Consider the following 8,134-nt stretch of genomic DNA (forward strand, 5'->3'; position numbering starts at 1 on the left):
GCAGCTGAAGTCAGGATTAATCAGCATCTTCATGTGTCAAAGGACAGACTACTGCTCTGAATTCCAGCTCTCATAAGTATGTAAGGAACTTAAAGCTCCTAGAGCAAGGACTGTGGTCACTGTCTTCATGGTACCTCCCAGACTATGTTTCTGCTTGGTGTTTTTGTCTCAGTAAAATCAGACTTTATGTCTGGTGTGAGTGGGGAGAAGTGGTGGAGGGGCTCATCTTCAGTGGCCATGTTCTTCATGAAACAGAAGAAAGCACAGTTCATTCAGAGCAAGCTATAGTTCCCTACAATGCCAACTTATCGATGTTATTTGAGAAAAACTGGCAGAACAAGTCACATTTACATTCTTTGAACTTTGCTAACAAAGTTTTAATTAATAAAGGCCATTTCCATGAAACCAAATGTTCATTTCATAGATTCATTAAAACCTCAACAGACAGTAAGCAGGTTTCTATCACATATATTTATTTAGTCCCTCCATCACTAATATTTACTGATTGTGGGAAGTTTACATTGCTATGAATGATGTTCTCATGAATATGTTTAAAATAATTTTTTTCATGAGACTTTCCCAACTGCTGAAGCAAGTTATCAGAATGACACATTTTCAAATGTAATTTACACACATGGTTGCTTTGGAAAGCAGACCTTCCTTCTGCATTAGCAAAGAATGGATGAAACAAATCACAGCTGTTGAAACTTGGCATGTTCAAGCATTTTCAGATGGTGGCAGTGACAGCACCATGGGCAGATGGGTGAATATCAAACAGAACCAAAGGCCAATGTTTTAACGTGATACAGGAATCTGCCAGAGATCAACATATATAGACTAGAGTTTAACATCCTGTAAGATGTCCTGAATTTTGTTCATCTCTTCCTCTCCATTAGCTCCCACTTTGAGGCCTAAAACAGAAAGGGAAGACAGAAGGTAGATAGATGATATTGGAGGTGAATATATCAAACGCTGAGAAGCAATGGAATTCAAGTTAAAGAGGATTATTTTTTTATTGAAGGTAAAACACTTTATCACAACCAGAAAAGCTAAATGTGAAATGTAACAAATCCTACAAATCTTAGGAATAAGGAGAGGAAACCTTCAGGAGAAAAAAGCTCAGGGAAAATTTTAAACTAGGAAGCTGGAGGGCACTTGTCCATTCCTTCTCTTCATTTTCTCCTCAGGCGTACTTTAGTGCACAAACCAGTGCAATACAATCTTTGCCGATCCCTAAGGATGCATCTGTTAGCTGAAAAAATCTGTAGCAAAATACACACGGACCGTACTGCCTTCTTTCTTTTCCCATGATTGCTTAGTGGGGAAGACTAAGCAATCAGTACTCAGCTAAGCCAGGCAGCAGGAATGCAAATGAGCAAGGAAATATGGTAAAAGTTTCTCATAGCTCAAAGGCTTGTGGCTCTAGACAGTCAACCTAAAAAAGATTCTCACAACAGGTCATCTTTCCCGGGATGTGTCTTGACTGAGAAAGATGAAAATGAGAAAACAAAGATCAAATTGAGAAAACAAAGACAAACTCTGATGTCTCATCATGATGTTAGAAAATCCAGCAGACAATTTGGGGATATTTTCTGTCTTCTAGCTTGGCTTGTTATAGCCTATGGATAGTCACACCATCTACCTTAGTGTGTTGAGATATTTAACTGACCGTGTTTGTGGACCACACTTTAGATACTGAGGTCCCTCTGCAGCCGATGCACATCCACAAGGGTGATTCAGAGCCCTGTAAGTTAGAGGCCTAAAATAGTCCACCACAGACCCCTGCATGTACCACAGAACCCTGGGACTCTAATTTGTTTCTGATAATTTCTGACATGAAAAAGTAGACAGCAGCAGCTGGAGAGCAATACTTTCCAACGTGGAGTGCTTGTGCATTTTATCAGCTCCTGCTAGCACTGTGCGCTGGCCCACAGCTGCAGATAACACTGAGAAGCATACCAGCTTCTGCCACATACCAGAGCAAAGAACGTGATTTGCAAATTGCTGTAAATGACACCTGAAGAAAATGCTGAAGTGGCCAGACAATCTAGACAGTCAAGTTTGTGTGATGGAGCAACAACACAGAAATATGGGGAAGGAAAAGTATACATACGTTCGGTGAGCTGATGAAACATACTCACATCCTTTTTGGTAGAAAATGAGATACAGGTAGCCAGATACTGGCACTGAATGGAAAAACAGAACAGATCTCCTTGCGCTCATTAAGGATTAGAGTTTTCAAAATTCTGCACTGAAAAGGTACTTGTATGCCGTTGATGTATCTATTTATATGTGGAGGAGAAGGAAGGGCTTTCACACTAAGGTCTCATGACATTTTCATTTCTATGACAAGAGATAATGAAATACAAACACTGCTGGCTGAGGAAATACAGATTTATATTTTTTTTAAGAAAAAATGGTTATAGGATTCTACATATTCACTTACAAGAGAGAGGGTCCTCTTCTGAGTTTAACAGTCCATGCGGAGGAAAATATGTATCTGTCATGAAAAACAAAACAAAAAGTCATGACGAGTGTCAAGAAACGCGAGACAGACAGACTTGCCTAGGAATCTTTCCCACAAAAGCTATTCCAACCATTCTCTGTGGCACGGAGCTCATTATCTCTAGTTTTCTTCTGTTCTGTTTAGGCTTTCTTTCCTACTTCATCTATCACCATGACAACTCCAGTCATTGTCTCACTTTTTTGTCTCCAATTCATCTGAGGCAACCATCAATGTAAAACAAAATAGACTAATACTGAAGTGAATTTAAATGAAATGAACTCTGATATACTTCAGAGAACATCATTCAAACTTACCATCCTTGCTTGTGCTAATGTACCTGATGATTTGGGGGGCTTTTTGGACTAATGCCTGAACAAATTCCATACACAGTTTTTTGGCTGCTTTTTCCCCCTTTCCTCAGTTTCAAATACGACAGATTTCCTTGCAAATATCATTAAAGAAGCAAACTTTCCTCTCTGTGTTGCATAAGACAAATAGACCATAATCAAAACACCTGAAGTCTGATCATAGTTGGGTTCTGGGATTCAGTTTCTTGAGGCATTGGGAAACTGAGGCAGTAACAATCTTCCTCAGGAATCATTCAGAAGGATGCATGATCAAATTCAAATAGTAATCCAAACTGTGCATCTATCTGTCCTTGGACAACTTATAAGCATGTGACAAGACTTCCAACTTTTATGTTACAGAATGTAAATGCTTTGACAGTTTGGACAACTTCTAGCAATGCAAAGCTTTGTATGCAACTTATATACACCATGAGTTACATGAATTAACTTATCCCAGTCCTGTGTGACATGAGGTGTGTTGAACTACTGCGACACAAGGAAACGCATAGACATACACATTAAAAATCTGAAAAACTGAAAAGATCTAAAAAATGTTCATTTCAAAGAACAGCAGCCCTCCTTGACAGGGAAGCACATCAACCTTATGCAGATTTGGCCAAGCTGCGACCACGTTCCTTCAGAACGTTCCTCCCAGAAGCAGCACCTGAAGGGAGAGGAATGTGGGCTTGGGGGCGGCTGATTTCCCATCCACACCACCGAGGTGCCAGCTCCTGGGAGAAGCACAGCACGTCTGCAGCTGCTGGCCTCCCACCAGCACACCTCTACCCTTTCTGAGCACGGCTGGAAGGAAGATGATTTCACATGACCCAGAGCGTAACAAAAGCAGGACAGGTTTGTTTCTGCTGCTGTATCCGCTCTCATGGCTGGTTTCCACTCCTGCAGTGAACAAGCCCATCACTGCAAGGATCAAAGCTGCGTTTACTTCCACAGACTACGCTTCCGTGTGACGTTACAGGAGGGCTTGAGGATTTTGATAGCGAAGGGCTGACACCCTTCTGAGCAGGGGAATGACAAAACAAGGGAGCTCCCTCCCCGTTCCCAACCAGTGTGGCATTAGAGCTCATCACAGCCCCAGCCCTCACCAGTCTCCCACAATGAGCAGGACCCAAGTTTAATTCCAGCTCTGAAGGCCCTCAGTTCCCTACCCCAATCCTAACCATACCTAACCCGAAGCAGGGGGCTGCAAATTCCTTTCCACCTCTCAGCTCCAAATATACACTTTACACTTAACTATAGCTCCCTTCTGAGCCCAATGCTTATTGCAGCTTTCCTGTCTGAGCAGGAAAAAAATTCGGAAGCTCAAGGGAGGACAAAGTTTCCCTTGCTCCCTTTGTAAATCCATGAAATCACACAGTATCTGCTCTGTACCTATCGCCTTTCACTCCATGCCTGCCCGAGGGATAAGTGCAGACACTGCGATGCCGTACTATTTGATTTTTTGCTATATACCTTATTAAGAATTTATTGCGTTTCTGGAAGCTGGTTTTATTTTTTAATTCTGTCCTGCAGCACAGCCTCTTAGGCCTGTTGTTTTAACAGAGTCCTAACCCTTCTAAAGGAGAGGAGAGGTGCACTTGGTGACTGTCAGCAGACCGCACCGCTCCATGCCACCCGCACATTCTGCCACCAAGGGCTCCCTGTAATCCTCCCACAAGCTGACACGACCTGACGCCCCTTGTCACTTGTGTGAAATTAAACAGCCAGTAGGTTCTACGAATTGCTAAGCAATGCCTCCATGTTTTCAAGCAACCAAAGGACGTTATGTGGCTATTCTGAATGTGCCTACGGGACAGCTGAACTGCCTTTTTCTCACTGGAGGAAATCACAACAGCTTCCATCAGCCGGGTCAACAGAAGACAGCCCTGGGTGGCTTACAATCGGGGAAGACAAGACAGTTCCACTCAGTGCAAACAAAACACCTTGGCAGCAGACGGACCTCCCATTTATGAAACTGTAAATATAATTCAGGAGGGTCCAAGTACCACTAGAGAGGTACTTTGTCCTGTGAATGAACTTATTTCAAGTTCACAGCACCAGATTTGTTTTACAAATGCACGCATAATTTTTTCCATAAACCCTTCCATACGTACAGAATTAGTGAGAAGTGATTTCATGATTTTGTAAACCTCCATGACTGCCAAGACCACTATGGATCTGTTAACTTTACAGTATTGCGAACTGGTATGTAATTGTCCAAGTTGAGCCCACCTTCCCTAAAGGGAAGAGACATGTAGTCCCAGAATCCTCTATATTTAAATTATGTCTCATGGCCAAACACATGGCCAGTGCAGATACGAGCTGTAAGATCCAGGTACGGGTACACACAGTCTGGTGGCATTTCAGTGAAACGGGCAGACGACAGCACGTATTAGCAATAAGAAGTAAAGACTTTTACAGTATCAATGCTACGCTAACCCCAAAGTTTTTATAAAATGTTCTTGAGCTTTTCCAGGGCAAAGAGGGGCATGCGCATATCAGAAAATGGAACTCACTCTTTCAAAGTTTAACCTTGTTAAAAGATAGTATTTCTATGTGAAGACGACAGAACAAAAGTGAGCCTAGGTATTTAAACCTTGGTGAAAACACTACTGACATGTAAGAGGAACCCTGCATGTCAGAATCCCTTTGATTTGCTTTTATCGGGTATCAGCTGTGGAGAGAGGAGCAAAATACTAACTGCTGACTCAGTGGTGCAGGTGAGACACATTAGGTACAATTTCTTATAAATACAGAAAGAAGAATACTTCTTGGAAGAAGGTAGTAGTAGGTTGAGGGTGTGCTAGGGTGTTTTTCTAGGAATTATGTTGATAGGGTAGGAGTAGATGTAAGAAAAGTGATGTGTAAATTGTTAGTGAGGCACTACAGTAAATAGGATGGGTGAAGAACATTTTCTTAACTTGAAGTTTCTGTTTGGAGACAGGTGAGTATTCAATAAGTTATTCCCTTAGAAGTTTTAAGTTTTGAAATGTTGATGAGTTTTTGCTAGCCACTTCATATGTGGTTAGCACCCAATTTTATCATTAGTTGAGATGGAGAGTGTTCATTGTCTCAGAAGATTAAAGCTTAGAAACATCTCTTTGGGAGACTGGTAAGCATTGAGAGTCTGTGGGTTGTAGACTTTCTTTTTTTTAAAGCATAAAGGAGTGCATTAATTCCCTCAGGTCTTTTATTTTTGATTAAATAACACTTGTGTCACAGAAATAAGGTCATGAAACCTCCCTAAAATATAAACTTGTGGCATGTATGTCCAAATAGCTTCCACCAGGCTCTAAATGAGAGGTCTCAACACCCTGGTTCCTTTCATGGAAGCAGAGCCAATGCTCTAACAGTAGTTGAAGAAAGAATAGCCTCTTCACTTTGTAAACTTCTCAGTAGTGTGCTATATGTAATGCTGTGTGCTTTTTCATTTCAAATTTGATCAAGACCAAAAAATTTTTATTGATGGTTGTTCACCATTTCTAGCTTCTAATTGTTTTGGTTTGGGTTTTAGTTTAGATATCCTTGGGTGCCTCAAACTCTAAACTTTCTCATATGTAGCAGTGGAGAGAGAAAGAACTATCAAAATACCTTTGAAGATTCACATATAACTGATTTATGTGATGTTAGTGGGTTTCTGTTAAGAAAAAAAAGAGGGTGGCTTTTTTCTGCTATTTTGTAACCACCTCACCATTCATATACTATGACTGTTTATTTTATATGTAAGTTTAAATGACAGTTAAACCAAACTGCCCTGCCCAAATTCCCTAATTCATTTAAGTCTCTCTCGTGTCCTTTTGGCAGTCTCTTACTTCGACTAAATGCGTGTCCCCTGCCTTTGGGTGAGAAGGGCAGGAACAAGCACTACTAGCCTTGAATCCTGCTGTTGAATTAACTACTGTCTCCCTTGCTTTGTTTCCAAAGGAGGCTCATTTGCCTACTTCCCCGTATTTTGGGGTCTAAATTTTTTGGATGCTGCTGTTGACACATCTAAAACCCACACTGATTGCCAAGAAGAGGGTCTGCCTGTTTTGCACAGCTGTTGCCAGCTGTTCTATGTTCAGTGACAGCATCAGCAGTGCTAGTTCCTCTGCTTTAGCAAACCAGCTTAAATTCAGCCTACCCTGCACACGTTTCCATTGCTGGGTCACTCTTTTCCTGCTGTATGCTGCCTTCTCCTGCTTTTTTTTCTGTACTGAAAGAATATTACAGGAATGTAATGTGCCAGGATGTGGGCAGATTGTACAAGGTATTAGCCAAAGCATGTTCCCGCTGTAGGTAGCGGTGATGATGTGAGAAGTTAGTTGACGGATGAAGACAAGTGGACAGAGCAGTTATTTGATTTTGTAGTCATGAGAATTGTTTCTAATATGCACAAGGAAGAGCTAAAGAGGAATACTTCCTGAAGCCATTTCACAGTTGGGGTAAATGAGAGTAACACCAGAGTAAATGTGACTGCTACTGCGTGCATTTGCTGCGTGATGCCTCAAGAGAGATGGTCGCAATGCACCCCGTGCACGGGGGTTTTCCTAACAGCTGCTCCATGTCTCACTCTGCTTATTCTGCAGAGTCAAACTGCAAATTTATTTTATTACTTTGTGTTTTACCACAAAGCATTGTGGATTATTCTGGGATGACCATTAAACCAGTCACTGAGTCTTTGAGTGTTGGCCTTAAAAAAAAAAAAAAAAAAAAAAAAAAACACAAACCAAAACAAACAAACAAAAAAAAACAATAGCCTGCTCAGTACTAAATGAGCTTTGTTACTCGGTTCCTTGGGCTTTGCATGAAATGCGCCTCCAAGATGTTTAGTAAATGGTGATTTCTGCTGGGATCAATCCAAGTGCACTGATTTAAAGATAGCCTAAATACAAACCCGCAGAATGCTGCAAAGACAGCCAGCAGGACGTCGGGCTGGCTAAAGCCTCTGCCGCTGTCACCTCTCAGCTGGCGCCGAACGGCGGGCGGAGGTGTAACTCTTGTGAACTCTGTTCCTCTCGCTGCGAGCGCAGAGGGAGCTCGGAGCCTCCCCGCGGCGCCTCAGGGGTACGCTGCCCGCGGGCGCGGCCGCTGCTGCCGTGCCGCCGCTCCTCACCTGTCTCTCGGGCTTTCCTCAGTTCCTTCTCCTTCACAAGACCCGGCCCGTGCCCCCCCGCCTCAGCTGCCGGGGGAGCTCTGCCCTGCCCGGCCCGGCCACCACCGGCATGGCGGCCCCCGCGCGACGCCGCGCTCGAGATGGCGGCAGCGGCGCCCCGCCCACGACTGCCCCCAAGATGGCGGCGGG

At 42.8% G+C, this 8,134-nt stretch overlaps 1 long non-coding RNA gene across 1 annotated transcript; it reads right to left on the reverse strand.

The window, feature by feature from the left end:
• Window positions 1–451: 451 nt before the first annotated feature.
• On the reverse strand, window positions 452–8,101 carry LOC142364001 (uncharacterized). The gene is made up of 3 exons (XR_012766081.1): window positions 7,946–8,101; window positions 2,447–2,500; window positions 452–911 (listed from the first exon to the last, which is right to left on the reverse strand). It is a non-coding gene; the product is annotated as an uncharacterized LOC142364001 (long non-coding RNA).
• Window positions 8,102–8,134: the final 33 nt, after the last annotated feature.

Source organism: Opisthocomus hoazin, chromosome 23 (genome assembly GCF_030867145.1).
Source record: "Opisthocomus hoazin isolate bOpiHoa1 chromosome 23, bOpiHoa1.hap1, whole genome shotgun sequence".
Lineage (NCBI taxonomy): Eukaryota > Metazoa > Chordata > Aves > Opisthocomiformes > Opisthocomidae > Opisthocomus > Opisthocomus hoazin.